The sequence below is a fragment of the Thamnophis elegans genome, chromosome 9, assembly GCF_009769535.1.
Source record: "Thamnophis elegans isolate rThaEle1 chromosome 9, rThaEle1.pri, whole genome shotgun sequence".
Lineage (NCBI taxonomy): Eukaryota > Metazoa > Chordata > Lepidosauria > Squamata > Colubridae > Thamnophis > Thamnophis elegans.
Window position 1 is genome coordinate 60,882,523 of NC_045549.1, and position 23,085 is coordinate 60,905,607.

General features: G+C 35.3%; 1 protein-coding gene across 1 annotated transcript in view; it reads right to left on the reverse strand.

The window, feature by feature from the left end:
• The window catches only part of LOC116512952 (follistatin-related protein 5-like), a 190,275-nt gene that overhangs the window by 166,317 nt on the left and 873 nt on the right, over positions 1 to 23,085 (reverse strand). The window lies entirely within an intron of this gene.

Here is a 23,085-nt window from a genome sequence, read left to right on the forward strand (position 1 = left end):
TGAAGAACCAATCATATAGCTGATATCACACAATCTTATGACAGATAAATTGTAAAACAAATAATAAAAATTGAATTTTTAAATATCTAATACAAGAAAGGAAACAAAGCAGAAAATGTGAGTAATTTTAATAAATAGGAAACTTAGATACCCTGTCATTTGCTAGCTTTTAGAACTGACCTTGATTTACTAGGCATTTTAGTTTAACAATATCATGTAGTTTCCATAAAACATGATTAAGATCAGACTGCAAATTATTATTTTGATCAATATATGAAAATAGGTACAACCATAAATATTAAAGATACTTTCTGCAGAATAGACAGAAGATATTAAATTATATTTGAATTCTAATATAAATTGAAACCATATTTAATAACAGTTGCAGATATTTTTTAAAAAAATATTCTGTCATATGTACAGTACTGAATAGACACAGACAAAATGATCTGTCTTAAGTCTGTGCTACTTTTGAATATGTCGTATATAACTCCCTCTCTTCTGTACATGAATCTCTATTTATTTTTAATCTACATTAAATATAGAGTGATTCTGCAATTCTAATTTCTGTAAAATATTAATTCAAAGCCTATCTTGAGAAAACATCTCTAAGATAAAAAAAATTACCAGGAACTTGCAGAATGTATAAAAACAAATGGATAAGTAAAAGTTGTTTTGTATATTTGCCCAGAATTTATAAATGTGGGATGCCAAGTTTATTTTAAATACAGGTAATCTCATCATCACAGAGTTGTGATTTACTTGACAGAATGCCAAATAAAAGTGCATAAAATGTTCATACTGTAACTGATCCAATATTTTGAAAGAGAAATTAGTGAAAATAAAATGCAATTGTATGAATCATGTATTATTTTCATTTACAAAAAAAGCACTTAAGTTATATAAAAGATCTTAGTAATGTGGAATAATAAACCAAAATTCTCCAGAGTGTAACATATGTTGATCCAATCACTTAATATTATTTACAAGGTATGCACAGATGCTAAGATTTGTCATTAATTCCACTTGCCTTAAGACTTTCTATATATTCCATTCTCATTATTATGCTTGGCTTGTCCTCTAATTTGCTCTTAAGGACAAATTCAAAATATGCATATTTCAGCACAAATGAAATAACAAGAAATAGGTGCATGCAAGAATATGTATTCTGGATTCTGATGTTAATGAAGATGGACTGTGTTTGATTTCCTACATTTAAATAGTCTATATCTAATACTTAAGAAACAGAAATACTTCATCTATATAAAAACAAGGTCCTTTTGAGTTTCCTACTGATTTTGAGGCTCGCCCATGAGATTTTCTTCACAATAGTGCTAAAAATGACCTACTATTGCCTTCATCTGAAATATTTTTTAAGACGAGCCTTTCTTCTTGATTTATATAGAACATTCCAAAAAAGTTAGGCATGCTTAAATTTCAAGTAATTTTGAAAGAGTGGTTTATCACATATACACTATCAAATAATTCTATATTTAATAATAATGTGACATCATAATACAGTGTGTAATGACAAGACAATATTCTTAAATAAACTGTCAAAGAAAAGTGACTGCACCTGTGGTAATTTCTGCTAACACGGATAGCTAAAATGCCTAATAATTCTTAATAAACATTACCAAAAAAATCCAGAATGAATTTAATTACATAATATCAGAATTCAGTCCAATGTACAAACTGTTCTTCCAAAATCTAATCTCATACTAAATGACATTTTTTGTAATAAGTACCATACCTCTAAATGCACATATTTCTAGGAAACTCAAAAATACACCTTCAAATGGCTTGTAAATTAATTCTTTCTAAAGTAAATCTTAGAAAGACTAGATAGCCTAATCCTTGAATAACTTTAAACCCACTCTTCAAAAGTTTAAATGCTATGGAGGGGGGGATTTTCTAGAAATTTATTCCTATCAAATTTTCCCCTGTAATAGCAGTTGGTTGTGGAAAAGGAGAAGTCTGCCTCCCAAACTTTAGTGTGATTCCACAGGTAGGAATCTAATCCATTTGGATTTATCAAAATAGTCATAAATTGTGTAGCAATAAGGCTCAGTTTTATTTTGTATATACTTATCAACAGGGATGTGCAGTCACTAGAGGCAAGGGAGGCGGGGCCTCACCAGTCTCCTCAGGGAAAGGAAAGAATTTTAAATATTTTTTTTAAATAATTAAAGCCAGGGTAGTTGCTATCAGATTTCAAGTCACAGTGGCTTGGTGTCTGCTCTCAGTATTAACTAGGAGGAGGCCAGAGAACTAGGGGCCTCTTTTGCATAAGGAATTTTTCGCCTTTTAAGAGTTAAGCAAGGGTTAACAAGCAAAAAATTCCTTATGCAAATGAGGCACATATTCTCTCGCCTCCTGTAGAGGGCATTTTTAGAGGCTTTTTAGAGTTCTCTGGGAGCAACTAGCTCAGTCTGACAGAGCTCTGGCTTTTCAAGAAGGGAGGGCAGGGCAGGGAGAAGCAGAGTTGAAATCATCTCTGAAACAGCTGGAAAAGGTGCATGTGGGGAGGGGGGGAGGAATTCAAAAAGTTTGATCGGAAGGCAGCAGGGGAAGGGGGGTATGGCAGAGGAGCTGCTTTCAAGCCTTTGGAAAATATATCCAATCCAACTTCTGTGTTTGTGTTTGAGAGTGAGTGAATGAGAAAGGGATCGAAGTTCTCTGTGTGCGTGTGTCTGTTTGAGAGAGGGGGGAGGGAGGGAGAGAGGGAGGAAGGAGGGGGAGGGAGAAGAAAAAGAATGGGAAAACTTATTTTGCAAGGGGGGAAAATGCTGTCGCTTTAAATCGGAACTGAGCATGCCTGGCTGTGGAATTCTGGGAGTTGAAGTCCACAAGTCTAAAAAGTGCCTCACCAGGCCTAAAGCTGACCGCATGTCACTGCTTATCAAACATATTTCAGTTACTCCAAGTTAGTCTTTTGCTGATTTCTAATTTTCATGAGCATGTCCATTTCCCCTTTATTTATAAGCTTCTCTTGAGACATAATCCTTTTCTTTAAGTTTATGGAAGCCATGGAAGCTTTTTAAAAATTTTGTAGTTGCATAGTATTAAACTATAAAAACTTTTGTAAACAGATACCTTGTGCCAATATTTTACTGTATCCTTATGTCTTCATATAGAGTTGCCTTTAAAGGTATCCCAGAACATTGCAAAAGCATAATAATAAAAAAATACAGATCATATTTTTAAAGTGTCAGTTTATATAATTTTAGCAACATTTACTTGCATAGAACAGATTATGTAAAAGAACCCTATGGAGAGTTTATTTGGCTCAGGTTTTGGACTTTTGGCAGAATGAACATTAGCCACAAGTGAAGTCCTGCTGGTACGCATCCTTCTCTCCTTAAAAAAACTGCATTAAGCCAAATGATTATGCTCAGTTTATTTTAATTTATGAGATTGCCAAGGGATATTTTCTTTTTTAAACCCCAGTATACTAATAGCACTGTTGTGCTGTGGCATGAGACTTTTTATTTTTCTATGTTTAGCAATTCTCAGCTGGTTTACCATTTTTTTTTTAAATCCTAAACAAAAACATCCTGTAGAGAGCTAGGTGGACCTAAAATTAGGCTATTAAAGTAACAGTATATCTTAAAATTTGCTTTTATCCAGCGGGAAATATAAAATTAGGCAAACGTGCATCAGGCCAATCTTTAAACTTAAAAATTACTTCTTTTTAAAATATTTAAATGCAAAGTAAAAATATAAACTGCAGAAAGAAAGGAAACCAAGAAAATGTTTTAAAATCTATTTTATATTTACCTATAATTGCTGGCTTACTAATGAATTCATTTCTATTATATGAACAATGCAAGTTATTACCTTAATGTATCTCTGCCATAGTAACACATATTGCTCAATTCTTTATTAGTAAAAATATGGCTTTTCAAAAATAGATAATTATACATTTCTGAAAACCATTCCTTGACATCTGGGATAATATAGCTTTTGAATCAGTGGTGGGTTGCCAATTTTTTTACTAGCGGTTCGGGCGCGCTCCCATGCGCACTTGCGTGCTTGCACAATATTTCTGCTCATGCTCAGAAGTGTCTGGGCAGGTGGACGGAGCCTCCCGCTGCCGCTACTATCGGTTTGCCCGATCCTGACCAAACCAGGAACAACCCAACTCTGTTTTGATTTCTTAATTTTTTTAAAAAACTTCTCATTCTCAGTACAACTATTATTCCTGATAATCAATCAAATTCCAAGCTATAACATTTACTTTATCTTTAACATTTAAAGATTTCTCCATAAATCAGCTTATATACATGAATACACTATTGCAGTAAAGTACCAAAAGATCACTTTATACAATATGGTTCAGTAAACCTCAAATATTTTATACCTCCAGCATAGAAAATCTGATGTCAATCCTTTCAAAAGTATTCTTGGGGGTGTCCAATGATTTTTGATAAATAAAATCTCAGATCTGTAGATACCATTTTAACATTTTTAAGGATGTAAATCTTTAAATGCAAACTCAGAGCATTTTAAGCAAAAGTATAACTGGCAAGTAATGCTAGTTTATTTAAAACACCTTTATGGTTACCTAATTCAGACAAAGTGACTTTTGGCAATGGACAAGAAATCATGAAATACACTCAAAACTCACCATTTAAAACCCATTAAGATAGTAAAAAGGTGACCATAACTAATTTACATTATAATTCATCCTTTAAGAATTCTGTTCATCCTAAATTGAGCAAGCAAGGAAAGAGTCAGGTCTTAACTGCCATTTTAAATGCTTGTAGGATTAGGACCAACATTGCATCAGACTGATATTCATTTTCAGGAAGACATATTTCCCAACATCCACAGGATGACATTGTGCCAAAGAAGGGATCCAAAGTGTATCCTCCCTATTAGAGCTTATTTAATGAGAACTGTCTTGAGAAAAAGCAGTCATCCTGGCTTTGATAGCGGAAGGAAGATTCGTAGTTAATGCTCATAAAGTATATGTGGAAAACCAATAAAGATATTGTTAGATTGGGTAATAGATAGCCACACATAGGCTTAACGGTAACACAGCTCTTTATTGAATACAACAAGTGAGCACAATCCAGCAAAGGTTGAGTCTGACAGCAGCCCTTTTATAGGGAGCTGTCAGACCTTTCAACCAATAGGATTAAACCTCTGTTCCCGCCGGATACAGGGTCTGGCTGTATTAGACTAGAAAGGAGTCCGCCGACAAGAGTCATTTTACCATGCGGCAGCCTCGGCTCTGCCCCATGACCACTTTGCGTTCTTAGCCAGGAGATGGTGTAAGGGCTCAGCAATGGTGGCTTTCTGTTTGAGAAAGACGCTGTAGAAATTAAGGAGCCCGAGGAACGCCTGCAGCTCGGTTTGATTGCGAGGTGTGGGGGCGTCCTGAATAGTTTTATTTTTTTGTGTAGTCAGGTGAATCCCAGAACCATCGATTAGGTACCCTAGGAATTCAACCCTTGGCACATTAATTTGGCATTTCTCTTTTTTGAGAACATTGCAAAAGCATAATAATTAAAAAATAATAATAAAATAATAAAAAAATACAGATCATATTTTTAAAGTGCCGGTTTATATAATTTTAGCAACATTTTCTTGTACAGGACAGATTATGTGAAAGAACCTGGCTCAGGTTAACTGGAAGCCAGACAATATATGGACAGGGAAAGTTACACAATGGTAAACTGGTATAACCAGTAAAGAGGAAGTTGTTAAGGAAATAACAGTCACCAATATATCGGGTTAATTGTAGTGGGTTTATTCTCTTCTCCCCTCCTCCGCATTTCTGTAACAGTAACTAACTGACAGTACCTTCACCTGACCTTGAGGTAGCATACTTCCACGCTTTATTACAAATAAAATTCTATTTTTGAAATGCTAACATTCCATCTTATATCATCTAATCCATGTCTAACAATGTCATTTTATCAAGATTAAAAAGGATAGATTTTGAATATTAACCTGATAATGCTAGTATTGTATTTATTTTTTTCATTTCACAAAATAAATTGGATACAATGATAAGATCAACACTTTTTATTTTTTATGGTGCCATAGCCATATTAAAGTTATTTTCATTTAGGTAACTTTTTTTTTAAAAGCTAATAAAATTTTATACTTTTTACTACCATGAGAGATACCTAAATATACAGTTCTGAAACAAAAGTTAAATCTGCAAAAACAATATATATTTTTCAAAAAATGTAAATATTTAAATCCTCCCTCCAAAACATCCCCTGTATTGAAAAAGAGAAGACATGAGTAAATTGACGACACTTTTTGGATACATCTATAACTTTATACCAACTAATTCAACAACAACAAAATGAGGCAAGACCATTAGTAATCTAAATGATAGCTTTTGCTATCTGTATCAAAATATGTGACATATCACTATAATGGGAAAATAAACACAACATATTCAGTTATAGCAGACTATAAGCCCTCTCTTTAAACATCACATCAAATTTTCTAAATATTTAAATTTCATTTCCCAGAATTCCCCAATCAGGGTGGCCATTTCAGGAAATTCCATGAATTGCAATTACAATTTCTCTTTTTCCTGAAAATTCTCACGTTTAACTTTTTCAACACTCAATTAGATTGCACAAGAAAGTAGCTAATATACACCAATAATATTAATAATAAACTCTGTGATAGTTTTGGCAGTTTGAACAAAGAGCTTTGTTTTCATTGTAAAGTAGACAGATGACATCCAAGTCTGAATACATTGAATTTTGGTACAGAAGTACAGAGAACATTTTTTTCCCATTATCAGAAAAGAAAACCTGTGTTCTTTTACAATTTAGGCTGAAGTTGAAGGATCAAGGATGGAAACAGGTGGGATGTAATGTCTCCTCACAGCCTCAGCATTAACTACCTCAAATTTCTAGAAACAGGATAATACAGGAAATAGAAAAGAAGAATACCTGTGTCAAGAACTTGGTTTATTTCTGTGGAAATAGATAAATCTTTCTAAGCCAAGAAAATGCATTAAACTGTACATTGATTTTGTTGTGGGTGTTAGAAGCCTTATTCTTTCTTATTCTGATTTTCTGTAGGTGCGAGAACCTGCAGAGAAATTGCATTCTCTGTAATTTCAGACCAAGACCCTTAATTTATTGACAGCTGATAAATATCATGAAAGCCATTTCTTTTCCAAGATCGCTAATTATAGTGGGAACACCACTGATATATGGTCTCCTAGAAGCATTGCATACCTTTTTGTATTTATATCAGATCTTTTGAGCCTTCCTTCTTGACTTCTTGGCTTCCTTCCTTCCTCCCTGCTCTCTACTCCCCTCCTCTCCCCTTCTTTTCACTTATCTATTGCAAGATCTTTATTTCTAAGAGAGAATAACTGAATAGTTCTAGTCACATACTTGACACAAAATGGACAGAAGCAGGAGCTATATCAAATATTTGCATACACACATGCACACTCATACAGGAATCTGTTTATTAATAGCCAGAAGATTGTGGGACCCCTTTCAATCACAAATCAAGTTTAGGATCCCTGAAGAAAAGTGATGGCAACAGTAACTACCAAACAACTACACCAAGACAGGATGTTGCCTTACCCCAAGTGCAGAGGTGGGTTCCTCCCAGTTCGCACCTATTCAGTAGAACCGGTTCGTCAAATCTACTGAACCGGTTAGAAGAGGTTCCACCAGTGGACCCGTAAAGCAGGCCACACCTACAGAAGAGGTTCCAAAAATTTTGGAAACCCACCACTGGTCCTTGGATATGATTATTCTACACTATCATGCTCATATTTATAAAACTCAGTGCCTCTGTGAAAGGTAAGGATGACTACTGCGTTTGTGGTGCAATCAGAACATTGCGTGTGTTGAAGTTGTTTTAATGCAAACCAAGATGCCTTTTAAAAAACAAGTTTTCATCATATTCTTATGCATGCCAGTGCTGTGTGTGAGGTAATTTAAGGTGGTTCTGACAAGTGTCGTTGGCATCTTCATATCCGATCACATGGGCAGCAAGCCACTCCCATCTGGTCACATGGGCAGCAAGCCACTTCCACAAAGGAGGCCACACCCACAGAGTAGGTTTGAACAATTTTTGAAACCCACCACTGCCCAAGCAGTTTAATTTTTGGGCCTGCTATGCTACTACAATATCTGAACAAGAATAAAAATTTCTCATAGCTAAAAGAAGAAGAAAAACAAAGCTATAAACAAGAGAAATATATTCAACATTTGTATCTACTTGAAATATACTTTTTTCTCACACGGTCACAAATCAATCCACCCAGATTTCACACATACATTTCATAGAACTAAACAGGTCTCTTCCTGATTAAAGAGCATTTATGGAAAAAAGATGGGGAACATTTATTTATTTTTTTAAAAAACCATTGCTTATCCATCTTCTGAAATGACAGTTTAAGATTTTAAAGTTCACGCACAGTTTATTAGAGTTAATTTAGTTATATTCTTCTTCCTTATTAGCCACATTTATTGCCAAATGGTATATAAACTATATATAAATGGTATATAAAGTATATCTAAAAATGAACGTCCATATCATTTTTCTTACTTTTTGTTACTTATAACTCTCCTACAGCTTCCATTAGGTATCTTATATTGCATCTATATAAGCAAAATGTCCAATTTTGCTTATATAGATGCAGTAATGTTATTTTATCAGAATATATAGGCATATTTACATACATATGAAATGAACTACTATGGAATACTAGCATTTTAGTGCCAGGCTTCTAGTTTTATTCGTAGCTTTCTGTCAAATACGTTTTATTACTGTTCTATTACTTTGTTTGTTATGGTTTACAAGGAAAAAAAAGTATTAAGCACTCCAATGAAAACTAAGCCCAATATTCCAAACAAATATGCTGCAAAATCAGATGACCAGTAGTCAATTAGTAGAAAAAAATAATTATAAAGTGAATAAAAATAAGAATAGCAGATGAAATCTACTTTTCATTATAAGGGATTCAAAACAAATTACACATTTTTTTTGTCAGAACTGATTTATGGTTGCTTTAAGTAATAGCACTGCACAACCGAAACAACATGCTGTTTCAGACTGCCAAATAATTCAACTGGTATCATCTACTTTGTGTAAAAATACATAATATGATTTGGAAAACAAGCATATGTCTAATGTTGCAGGAAAGCCGTACTTATTTAAGTGACTAGTTTTCATTTTTTACTGTCCGGATTATATATTAGCTCTCTTTGTCAAAGTGCATTGTCTGTTTACTTTTAAGTCTATATGATTTATTTTCATCAGATTGAGCTGATATATATTGGATGTTTGTTGTTGTTTAACATTGCCAGTTGATAACTGAGCATCATCACCATTAGTTAACCTGTTAAATCTTATTCTTTCCCCAGAAGATATATTTGCTAATTGGAGCAGTATAATGGATGAAGGCAAAAGCCTTATGCATGCTAGTCCTGTGCCAATATACAAAGGAACTTGTTTGCAAAGCGCATTAGCAAGATTGAAGCACTATTCTTCAAAGCCTTTAAGCAGCAATCATCATAAAAAGGAGCCTAGAATTTATTGAAGCTAATGGTAAGCAAAGGCTTAGTTGAAGCCTTCTCGTGTAAAGTAGGGAATGAGCTGAGGAAGCTAGCATGTGGGAAATAAATTACTCCAGATAAAACTGTAAACAGCAGGTGTGTGTGGGGAGAAGGGGAACTATTGTCAAACTGCAGCAGAAAAACACAATATAATGTTGAATTTGTAATAGGAAAGAAGTACATAAAGGTAGACGTCATCAAATTTTGCTCCATAAAAATGGTTACCATTCCATTTTGGTAATGGGAAAAAATTTGTTTTTGGAGAAGGATGGTGCAAATTGGGCAGATGTTTGGAGAGGGAAGGCCTTCCCCTAAAGCCCATAAACATTTTGTTGTAAAGCAGGGGTGTCAAATTTGCAACCCACAGCCCAGATGCATGATGCTCTGGCCATGTCCACTCCAGTTTAGTGAAGGGGAGGAAGTCGCAATATGTCACGTGATGACAATGTGACTCCACGAGTTTGACACCCCTGTTATAAAGGGTGGAATGCTGTTGTTTTGTTTTAATCATTAATCATTCTAACTGGGAATTATATATTTAATGGGTGTCAGTAGCCTTCTTATGTTTTAGCAATTATCCTATCAGAGATTCAGAAAAGCTTTTTATGTTCATTTAATCAATTCTATCATGAAACAATCTACATCTTTCTTTTTCTGAAGTCTCGGGATAATTTGAAATGTTATTTCATAAATGTAAACAAGGTAACCAAATGCAGATATTAATAACATGTTTTCACTCCATGGTCTCCATTGCTCCTCAAATAATACTGCAAATATTATTATTTCACTGTTAAATATATTATACTATTAACAGAAAGCAAATATTGTCTTTTCTGGTAAGAACTTGATCAAATTGCTAAAATGTCTGATAGGAAACTATGATCTTCTTCTGGGAACAAGTACTGACCTTGTGTGGATAGCATGTAGCCAGCTTGCATTTATACTTTTTCTAACCTTTTAAGAGTTGCCACAGTTGAAAGAATGAAGGAAACATCTGGAAAAGGGCAGGCTCTGTCAGTACAAGAAAAATCTTGAAAGAAAGTAAACAGACTTCATGTCTCGTAATGTCTCTCCAGAGATGCATAGCTAGGGAGAATGGCAGGCTGCAGCTGACTACTAGCAATGGCAAACCTGTACATGAAAACATTCTTCTTTCAGAATACGCAATAATTCAAAGGTCAGCATACTGTGTACCTGCTGATCAAAGCAGGCAGAAAATATAATGCCTCACGCGAAGACATTTAACATTTAGAAAATCCTAACTAGCTTTTTATGGAGAAGTTTTGTTCTCTTTTTCACAGTATGTTTCACAGTACTAAAGTAGAACAGTTAGCATGACAGCACAGTTCCAAAGCTGTCTGAAGGCACATCCAGAGAAGTGTGCATCAATTTAGAAATGCAGTTATTGTATATCGTCAAAGTATGTTTTATCCAATGTTCACAAACAAAATAACACTCAAAAAATGAAGGTAGTTTCCATCATATATTGCCTTTCAAGAACAATTGATTAGAAACAAGTATCCTTATTATTTTAAAAAAGCTATCTAACATATATATATATATATATATATATATATATATATATATATATATATATATATATATATATATATATATATATATATATACTGTATATACTCGAGTATAAGCCTAGTTTTTCAGCCCACTTTTTGGGCTGAAAAAAGCCGCCTCGGCTTATACTCGAGTCAGTGAAAAATTTGCCCGAAATGGAGGAGAAAAAGGGGCGGGGCCATGCCGCTGGGTGACACTCGTGAATGGCCCAGTGCCCCTGTGAGTTTCCCCTCCCTCTGTGTCAGTTTGCTGCGCAGCGCGCACCGCACCATCCCCCCTCCTCACGTTCTAATGTAATGCAGGGCTGTCTTACGATTCCCCTTCCTCCCCCTCCTGCCGCTCTGCAACGATGTCCCACCTCCTCCTTGTTATGGCAAGCAGCCACATAGCGATGTCCCACCTCCTCTGGTACAGTGATCCAATGATAGGAATCACTGTGCCGTGTGTCATAGGAGGCGGGACATCGCTCCCGCGGCTGCACGGGACATCATCATCACAGCGGGACATCAGCATCATGAGGTGAGTGAAGTATTTCATTGAATACACCGCTAGTTTACTGTTTTTCTTTGAAATAAATATTCAAAAACATTATTGGTATCTATTTTTATTTTTGAAATTTACCGGTAGCTGCTGCATTTCCCACCCTAGGCTTATACTCGAGTCAATAACTTTTCCAGTTTTTTTGTGGTAAAATTAGGTGCCTCGGCTTATATTCGGGTCGGCCTATACTCGAGTATATACGGTATATATATATATATATATATATATATATATATATATATATATATATATATATATATATATATATATATATATATATATATATATATAAATGTGCAACAAGGATCCTATTCTCTGGATTTTAAATAGTTATCTGACAACTACAAGAACATCATCCATTAAAGTGTTTGTATATGTTGTGATCAGTATTAGAAGATTCAGCATCTGCAGGCCACATCACACAGCATAATATAATCAACAATTAAAGAACTTGTTCAAAGTTTCCTATGATTGATATATCCCTATATAAATAATTTTGTCTTGAACTTTTGGTATAAGGGGAATGCATCATCTCAGTTCTGGAAGTGTTAACTGGCTGACAGTTAATTTGTCAAGGTTATAGAAAGTTACCATCAGGATAGGATAGGATAGGATAGGATAGGATAGGATAGGATTGGATTGGATTGGATTGGATTGGATTGGATTTATTTGGACAAGTGTGATTAGAAACACAAGGAATTTGTCTGTGGTGCAGAAGCTCTCAGTGTACATGCAAAGCGTGACCCGTCAAAAGCGCGGAGGACAAAATCGCGCTCGACGAAAGCGTGCATGTGACGTCATCACAGCGCGACGAAAAAAAATAAAATTTGAAATAAAATTAAAATTAAAGCAAGCCGATTCACATAAAGGTAAGGGTTAGGTTTAGGGTTAGGTTTAGGGTTAGGTTAAGGGTTAGGGTTAGGTTTAGAGCGTTAGCGTTAGGTTTAGCGTTAGGTTAAGGGTTAGCGTTAGGTTTAGCGTTACGTTAACGGTTAGGTTTAGGGTTAGATTTAGGGTTAGGTTAAGGGTTAGGTTTAGGGTTAGGTTTAGGGTTAGGTTTGGGGGGGTTAGGGTAAGGTTTTAGCTTTATTTTTACATTTTTCGATCACAGCGCGATGTTTTCGTCGCGCTGTGATGACGTCAAATGTGCGCTTTCATCGAGCGCGATTTTGTCCTCCGCGATTTTGTGGTGGAACCCATGCAAAGGAACACAGTAATAATATTCATAATAATGATACTAATAAGAGGTAGTAGAAAAGGTGAGAAGTATAATAGCAATACTACTAAAGACGTATAACATGGATGAATATACTTAGACATAAGACTAATCAGCAAAATGATGACATGGCAGAAAAAAACTATCCTAGTTATTTAGGCATGGAATGCCCTATAGTGGTCTCCCAAAGGGAGGAGTTGAAACAGTTGATGCCCAGGATGTGAGGGGTCTGCAGATATTCTGACCTGCACAATATAGGGAGCTTGATTGCAATCGCTTTTTTGTTTTTGTTTTTGTAACTATGTTGGAGTCTGTACCTCTCCTGTTTAGCTGCTCAACTAAATCAGACCGTTATAGAAGTGCACATGACAGACTCAATGATTCTTCTGTAGAACTGTATCAACAGCTGCAAGGACAATCTAAACTTCCTAAATTGATGCAGGAAGAACATTCTTTGTTGGGCCTTTTTGATGAGGATTCTAAAGTTGTCCATTTCAAATCCTGAGAGATTATAAAACTCAAAAACTTGAAGGACTCTGCTGTTGATACTGTACTGTTGAATTTAGTTGTTCAAAATCCTATTTATATGCAGACGTCACTCTCTCGAATAGACCAATGACTGTTGTAATATCTGCAAACTTCAGTACTTTAACAGAAGGAGCCTTAGAGGGATGCAGTCATGGGAACAAAGAAAGAGAAATGAAGACAATGCACAGAGAATCCCAAAGCGTGCTTATGCTAATTTTGATGGGATTTTCCCTGGCTTTTACCTGTTGCTTCCTATTTATCAAAAAGCAAGTAATTCACCTACAAGTATGGACAGGCACAATTAGCTGAATCAACTTAGAGTGAAGAATTTCCAGACATATTTGTAAAGATTAAGTAGATAATATACAACTGAAACAGCATATTCAGAATTAATTTGTTCATTTTGTTCTTTTATCATAGAAGGCCCACAATATATGAAGATAACAAAATGATATTTTAATAGTTTTCCTTTTTTGATATACCTTTAAATTCTATGGATGAGTACCAATTCTGCCAATGTTATTTAAGTTTGCATAGTTATGAATAGCTCTTTCATTTTGAGGTATTTGGTGACTTAATTATAAGCTATAGCAAGAATTATTTATTGTTTGGAAAAAGAGAAGGCCAACAAACTGCCAATTAGTTCATATTGCAAATTGCATAAACAAAACTCAAGGGATCAAAATTATGATAGCAACATATTATTTTTATAGGTTTTCCCAATTTGTAGCCCAATTTAGTGGGCAATTATCCTTGCTGATATGAACACAAATTCTAATTTAATAGGAGAAAATCAGTGTATGTATTAATTAGAACGCCTTTAACATATGTCATACAAAGAGATAGTCCTGACTGTTTTTTAAAGCTATGAGATTATATTTATATCTATGACACTTCATTTCTGTACTACCATAGTACCACAAATGGGAGTTAATCAAAATATAACCACTATCAAGTAAATAAATAACCTATTACATTGTTTATCCATATTTTTTCTTGCTATGAAACTATTTATTTCAAAGAATAAAGTTTTTTGGGGGGATAAGTGCCTCTAATATCAGGTACAATATGGTGAATATGGTGAATATGGAAACAATTAATTAATTTCCAGCCTTAGGACTGTTCAAATAATTCTATATGATTTGGTTAACTCCATACATGAGAAAAACTAAAATGTAGTTCTAACACCAGTTAAGATGTTGAATTTCTTTCAAATATACCAGAGATCAAGAAGAAGAATAAATGTGTTATCTATCTAACTTTGAAACATTTATAGTTAACATCTGTGGCCCATAAGCTGTATGTTTTCACATACTATGGGTTTCCGTCCAGCACTTGAGATTGTGTTGCTATAAAGGGAGACAATTAGTTTTCTGGTTTAGTTTAGTTTTGGTTTCCAAATAGAAAACTACATTGGAGACTTCTGGGAGGCAGAATGGGCTAAAATCCTGCCACTAAAATTTGATAATTTTTCCCTTGTATTTTAGGAATAACATTTTACATAATTAGCTCTTTCACATAGACACAAATATAAATAGAAAATATGTCTATCTCATATAAACTCTTAAACTTTTATTTCTCTACGCATTTAATGAACAAAATAGTTTCTACATTTTATGTATGAAATACTTAACCACAGAAAAGCTGATTATTTTCACAGCTTACTGTCAGAAATAGTCACAGCATTCTCATTATACCTTAAATGACCTAAGCTACCTTTAATGACTTACGATTATAACTGATATTCATTTGCTCTCACGTTGTCATGTAGTGACACTGTAAGTAAATGTTCAACTAAGATATGTATATAATTACATTGCTATAAAAATAATAAGCTTTTCATCTGCAAAACCTCTGTACATTATTATTACTCTGTCTTTTTTAATATTAATAATAAGGTTATTTGTTCACATTTTTTGCAAATTTATTTTTAAAATAATTGAAATGTATTATGTAAAAGCTTCATGGTTATATCATTAAATGATATTAAAGTTGCAGAGATTTCAGGAAATAAAATATTTTTTATATTATTAAGAAATTTTAATGTGTTTAGATGTAAATATCATATACAATTCCATTTCAGGTTTTCAGACAATGAATTACTGCCGCTACCCAGGATAAGAATCGTATGTTCTTTATGAAAAAAGCAAGACAAATTTGATGTCAGTCCTTTCTAAAAGGGCCTTAACATTACTGATTAAAATTGCTAGTCAGGAACAAATACATCCAGCCCTTGTAAAGTCTCCCTAGAAACATCAGCTTTAAGCAGAATGAAAATAGACAGTTAGGTCCAACCTTTATGTTAATGTGCCATGAAGCTTTATTAATCTGACCTTTGAAAAGAAGTGAGAAATAGAATCAAGCCCTATTATAATTGTTAGCAGCAGCATTTTAGCAGCCTTTAATTTGTACTTGGGTTTAGTATTTCATTCAGTTATGATGTAAGCCTTAATAGGATTTGACACTTTTCTTAGTGTTCCAATGTATTAGTGGCAAACATACTTTGAGGTAAACAAAACCTTGCTTAACTGGAAAATGAAATGCATCACCTAAACCTAGGGAAAGAATAAGTATATTGATTATTTCAAGAGGTCTCTATATTGTATGCCCTCCTACAATTCTGGCGGCAACAAAGAAATGATTGGGCATTTCAAGATAATTTCAACAGTTTTGCAATTATATAGTTCTTTTCTGCATGTAAATTATGTGTGTGTGGGCGAGTATGTGTGTGTGTGTGTGTGTGTGTGTGTGTGTGTGTGTGTATCATAAACAAAATGTTACACAGGAAATGCACAAATTACTATGCAGATACTTCAATTCTCACTATCACCAAGAACAGATCACATAAACCATCATGAACCAGGCTCAGTGCTATAGCAGAATTTGTTCTGATCCACTTCAAAGAAATGTTCCTATGATGGGATGCGAGCTATGCAGAGCTTGTAGGTCTGCACATATTCTCCCCTTATTGGAGAGATTGCCAGGGAGGGCAGACAATTTTTATCTAGGCTTTCTCCTCCAGGACACTAACCCGGTTACCACGTATTCAGTGGCAAAGTTTTGTGCTGCTGCAATGTCCATAAGAAAAAAATTGGCTACAGAAGTATAGTACCATCTTGTACCAATTATGTGGACATACCTCTAACAATCTTTGGACCATTATGTTATTATCCACTTTTAATGTCAATACTTTTTAATTATATTTTAATGTTAGTATTTTTTAATATAGTGTAAAAACTAATGTGTATTGCTGGTCTTTGACCGTAATAAAGATTTTACTTACTTACCTATGATGGAATTAACCCAGGCATTCAGGACACTGAAAGAGCCATCCAACAAGATCAATAGATAGATCAGTAAAGCCAAATTGATTTCAAAGGAGGAATTCTTAAAGGATAGATGACACATTTTTAAAAAATGTGAAGAAAAAAAATCCAGAACAAAAAGACACTATTGGTTGTCACCTAGGGATCACAGTTCAAGCCATTAATTATTATTATTAATAATAATAAGGTACAGTCTGTACTAGACAATGATGCTGTGCTCTCTCATGTATTAGGCAGCAATCCCATACCTGGGTACAGTTACCCAATCTTAAGAAGATTCCCACAATCAGCAAGAAACAAGACAACAATGCTAATAACGTGGGAACCAGTTCACTTTCTGTCATTCAGGATACTGCTTATAAGCGCTGTATGCTTACAGCTCAAAGCATTGTTAGAGACCCCACACACTCACTTTAAGCTCTGTTTCTGTTGCTCCCCTCTGGGAGGAGGTTTCGAAGTATTTCTAACAGGACTACCTGATTCTATAACAGCTTTGTTCCCTATGCCATCCATCTGGTAAACTCACAAGATTTGTTTTTCTTGCCATGTACATGTATACATCTGGATTAGACTGTGTTGTTTCTCTGTGTAATATAATATATTGTGGGTATATGCATAATTTTGTGTTCATTATTTATTTATTTATTCTGTCATGTTTATCTAGTATATATTGGAGGTAATGATCCTTTCAGAGCTGTATGCAACAAAATTTCATTTTAATGTATGCTGATTAGTGCACTTTCCAAGTGACAATAAAGTTATTCTAAATTCTAAACTCTGCAACATTCCTATTATCTACTCGGTCCATACATCTACAGCACCATCCCACCAACACATATATAGACAAGATTAGAGGTGCCTTCAAATGTGCATGCTCTAATGTGATAAACTATCACTTTTCAGCAATGCTTTTCTGGATTACCTGTAGAGCAAATGGAACAAGACTTAATGCACCCAAATTATATCAAAGCGTTTCAACTTATCAAGAAACACTGTTACAGATCTTCAACAGGAAAGTTGTTGAAAACCTGGTGGGCATTATTTGCAAAGCATCCTATTTAAAGCAAAGTATTGCGATCCCTGTCAGTTATGATTCAGGAATCAGCATGTAATGGAACAAATATTTATTAATTTGGTATATAAGTGTATCAGGACTTTGTGAACAATTATAACACAGATCTATTAGACCAATCCCTGGCATTTTACACATTTTAAATTACATCTTCATTCCTTCCGTCCTTCCTTCCTTCCTTCCTTCCTTCCTTCCTTCCTTCCTTCCTTCCTTCCCTCCCTCCCTCCTCCTGTTGCTTGTATTGTAGTAACAATTATGCTTAAAAAGAAAAAAAAACAGATATGAAAACCATCCTGAAAAATGGGACACCAAATGACAGAAAGTAACAAGAACTTATCTCAACCAAAAGGGGAGGAATGAGGAAAAGAAAAGAAAATAAGAAAATATTGTAATTGTTTTAAGATAATAATGAATCCATTTCTTTTTCCTGTGAAACCTTTGTCTTCTTTTCCTTACGGAAGTTAGCAATTTTACTGTATTAAATTGATAAGGAAATATTTTGGGTTATTTTCAGGTGACTATGATTTTCAGGGTAAAGAAAACCATCCATGCTTTTTTTCATTTATTTGCAGGAAAGAAAGGATCCATAAAGTTCTGAATCGTAGTGCAGCAGGAGAAGCGAAATACCTGCTTCCAAAAAGTTACTTTCCTTTCAAAAACAAAGAGAATAATTTCATTCTTCATGTTCTGAAATGGATACTGAATGCCTGCTATCTGACACCATTCTTTGATTTCAGAGATAGATGATTAGTCAGCTGAAGCTGGAAGGCACTAAGAGGTAATCAATTCCCCCAAATTTGATCCATACCAATTCTGAAAGGTGAATTATTCTTCTCTATATTAGTTTCGCTTCTAAAAGATGTGGTTTTTCTTTAATAAGTGCAAGCAAGATAAATCACTAAATAATATCCAATCAGTCTTTTAAGCACAAGCAGTAACATATATGCAGGCATTTTTACTGGAGATATTAGATTGGTTGGATTTGGAGAACAACAGGAGGATTTAGAGCTGGTCTTACAATAAAGGACTGTATTATCTGATAGAAAAATATACCACATGATCCATTCAGCAGTGTTTTAAACCTTCAGGCAAGATATTGACTCAATTTCTAAGGAAGACCTATGGCAGAAACTTATGACCTTGATAGATTACAGTCTGCTTTCTCTCATCTATAAATTTACATGTCAATAGTGGTTAAGAATAAGATGCAACATAACAGATCATCTATCAAATGTGATAGCAATTAAGATCAGGGTAGAGTAAGGATGAATCTTTATTTCACTACTATTTATTTTACATACATTCTCTAATACTCTGCAAATCAAGTGGAACATTGTAGCCTTAAGGTATGAATAAACACAATTATATTTTATGGGATAATAAAGTTTTTTTCAATCATAGACCCCAGGTAGTTTTATGAGGGGAAAGAGAGTCTTCGCTTTCTTTTGTAATAACCATGACCTGAAAATACTTTTTAACTAAAATTATTAATGTTACAAAAAGATAAACAAGATAATCTGGCACATTGGGGAATCACAGCATAATTGATGTTAGACTTAGTTTTTTGAGAAAGCTGATTCAGGTAACCTAAATGTGGCGCTGTAATTTAATTAGCCAGAGATTATACAGGGGGAGACAGATCTTCAATTATAGATTAAGGTTGGATATTACTGCAATTAACTAGGCCTTACTAACTAATGAATAATTCTTCTTCTTCTGATATCGGGAGTATAGAGTGAGCTTCTATCTTATGGATACTCTCCTAACTGTAGGTTTTAATCATTGGTGGGTTTCAAATCCCGTTCCAACTGGTACGGTTGGAACGAGCCCTGTGGTATACTCATGGACATGCGCATACATCTTAGTGTCTCCGCGGTGCTCTGCGATGCTCCAGCAGCTCTGCGGAGTGGTGCACAGGCATTGTACATGCCATGCGCGTGCGCGGAAGCGCAGAAGCCTTAAAACACAGATAAGGACCTCGGGCAGGTGGGTGGGCCCTCTGGACTACCGTACCGTACCGGTACATGGCTGGCTCCTGTACGCCCGTACCAGGGCGTACCACCTGCAACCCACCACTGGTTTTAGGTCACAACAAAGCAAGGCAGAACTGAGGAAATATTCTGGATATGAAAACTCAAATTGAACATAATTGAAACCACAGTGAACTTGTAAGCCTTACTAGATAGACCAGACCATGAAACCAATTTTGCAGGAAAGCTAAACTGCTTTTATTAAGACTGACTAGAACAACAGAATCTTACAGGTCTTGTTTTGCTGTATATCATCCTTTTTACAGTTCAGTGAATTAGGGAGGATTCTGCTTGAGTTGCTTCTTGCTGTTATCTATTATGAACTTTTTCTGACTTGTTTTAGTCCCTTTTTCTTAGCTTCTTCATAGCTCCATCAAAGTTATTTTCCTTAGCTTTTGCAGAATCTGAGCTGTAAATCAGTTAAATGGCTTAAGCCAGCTAAATATCCTAAAATCTTAAATTTAAATGTCAGCTGAACTGACATTTGATCCTTAGCAATCCTATATATAAATTCTTATATATTATCTTTTATCTGATCAGTTATTTAAAAATCTAGCCAAAGATTCTGTGAAATCTTGTATGACTCACAGAGTCCTTGATGGAGATTGTTTGTTTCTTGCAGGCATTTTATTACCTGAATAGATAAGATCAAGTACTAGCGAACTAAGAAATTGTCCCTGTTTATTTACAGTGGCTAACTGTTAACTTTACAAGGAATAGTTAGCAGTACAGCAGTACAGCTCTGCTAACTATTCTTTGTCCTACTCATTATTCCTTGATAGTTCCTTGATTGGGAAATTGCTTTCCTTGATAGTTCCTTGATTAGGAAATTGAAACGGGACCTGTGGTATACTCTTGGACATGCGCATACATCTTAGTGCCTCCGCGATGCTCTGCGATGCTCCAGTGGCTCTGCGGAGCGTTGCACAGGCACTGTACATGCCATGCACGTGCGCGGAAGCGCAGAAGCCTTAAAACACAGGTAAGGACCTCGGGCAGGCGGGTGGGCCCTCTGGACTACCGGAACGGAATGGTACACGGCTGGCTCCTGTACGCCCGCAACCCACCACTGGTTTTAACTGATGTTAATCCCTGATTACCTAGGTGTCAGTTGCTAGATTGCAGAAACAACCAAAAAACTATTACAACCACACAGCATCACTGTAACACACCAAGCAACTAAAACAGTTTAAGAAAACCAAAAGACCCAATAGTCCAAAAAGGAAATAACAGAAGTCATATGCAACATAACGAAGAAAACAACACCTTCACCAATGCTGGGAAGGTAAGCCACTTCATGAAGTAATGAAGCCACCTAGTTGGGTAATGAAATATCTGCAAGCAAACCATGAAGCTCAGAGAGCAACAATAACTTCACAGTTCATCTCTGAGCTACAAATATTATCTTCTACTGAAACTTCTATGGTTTGTCTACAATGAACAGTCAATTAATTTTCATCTTGATTATCGTATCTGGCAGTTTTAATAACTTCTACAACAACTGCTGTAATAGTCTGTATAGTGGTTATATAGAAGTCTATAGTTATGAATGCTATTATTATGAATAGTAAGCTATGAATATCGAATGGTTATGTTTTTACATTCTCTTTCTCTGTTTTTTGAGTGTACAAACTGTTGTATTTTCTATGTTGTATTTCATCTATGATGTGTAACTATAATAAAGCATGTTAAGTGTCAAACTTTTGAACATTGATTTCAAGCAGTTTGAAACAGCAATAACTGCATAACTTCTGAATACTATGTATGGTCAGTGATAAGTTCTACTGTTGCCCCAGTATCATCATCATCATCATCATCATCATCATCATCATCATCATCATCATCATCTTCTTTTTCTTCTTCTTCTTCTTCATCATCATCATCATCAGTCCCCTCTCTCCTCCTCCTCCTTCTCATTTGAATGATCAACGATCACACGTTCTATTACTTTGGCTATAATGTAAACGACAGTATGGGAGACAATAAAACAACCAATTGTTCTGCTGAAACTGAAAATCAAGTTCTGAAACAATAGTTGATATTGATAGTAGGTTGATAATTTGCCACTAGACTTTCTTTCTGACACTGTAATTGTCCTCTAGAGGTTTTTAATTTCCATACTGCTGGTGTTAAATCTTGTAAATTTCCCAAAGAGTTTCTTCTTGTGTGAGCAGAAAATCAGAATAGCTGTAAGATTTAGAAAATAATGCTACTAATAACAACAGTCAACATGCACGTGTGAATATCAAGTGGTCTTAAGCGATCCATATTTATTCTTATGACATTATTTATTTGATAAATCAATGGAATGCTTTGTATACTGTATATATTACACCCTTAGTCCAGTAAAATACTGGCAACATATCTTCCAATATTCCTATGTATCAAATGGCCTATTTGTAAAAAGAGTAATAAAAGACATGACAATTATTTAATAGAAGGGTGTTAAACTCGTGGCATCACATTGTTGTTATATGATATATCACAACTTCCCCCCCTTTTTGATAAACTGGAGGTGGGCATGGCTAACATATGACCCATCCAGCCCCCAGGCTGCAAGTTTGACACACCTGATTTAATAGATATCCAAAATGTGCCATTTGGAATGAACCTATTAAACTGAGAAGGAACAAGGGTTGAAATTAAAATGACCATTGGCGTACCTGAATGGTCATTCTCTAGGGGCTGCTTGGAGTGTCCAAGCATGGGTTAACTTCAGCTTGCTGCCCAAGGACTGAGTTCAAATCTTTGTATAGCCACGCCTCCTGTTCCCCGCAGAGGCTCAGTTTTAAAAATGAAGGTATCTGATCCAAAGGTTGCTGTATGGAAAAGTCCATGTCTTATAGGTGCTAAGTCCTGCACCCACACAAGAAAAACCCCAGGGTGGGGTTGGACACTCCTGCAGTGCCTAGAGAATGACCAGGAGGTCTTCATGGCCCACACAGTGGCCATATGAGTTTTATGACAGGCCTTCTCCACCTTTTTTTCTTCCACTTTCAGACCTTCCAATATGTCAGCTGGGAGGGCCGAGTTGGAAGTCAGTGCCACTATGGGATCATCCACTTGCGGAAGCTTCAAGAGCTCCTCCATGGCGGTCTCTACCAAGTAGAGCTTCTTATCCACCCCACTAGGATTGTCCAATGACCCAGGTTGAACCCATTGTCACTGGATGATGTACAGGAACAGCTGTGGCACTGGAACCAACTCCTGAGGAGGAGTGATCTCCTTAAAGAGGCCT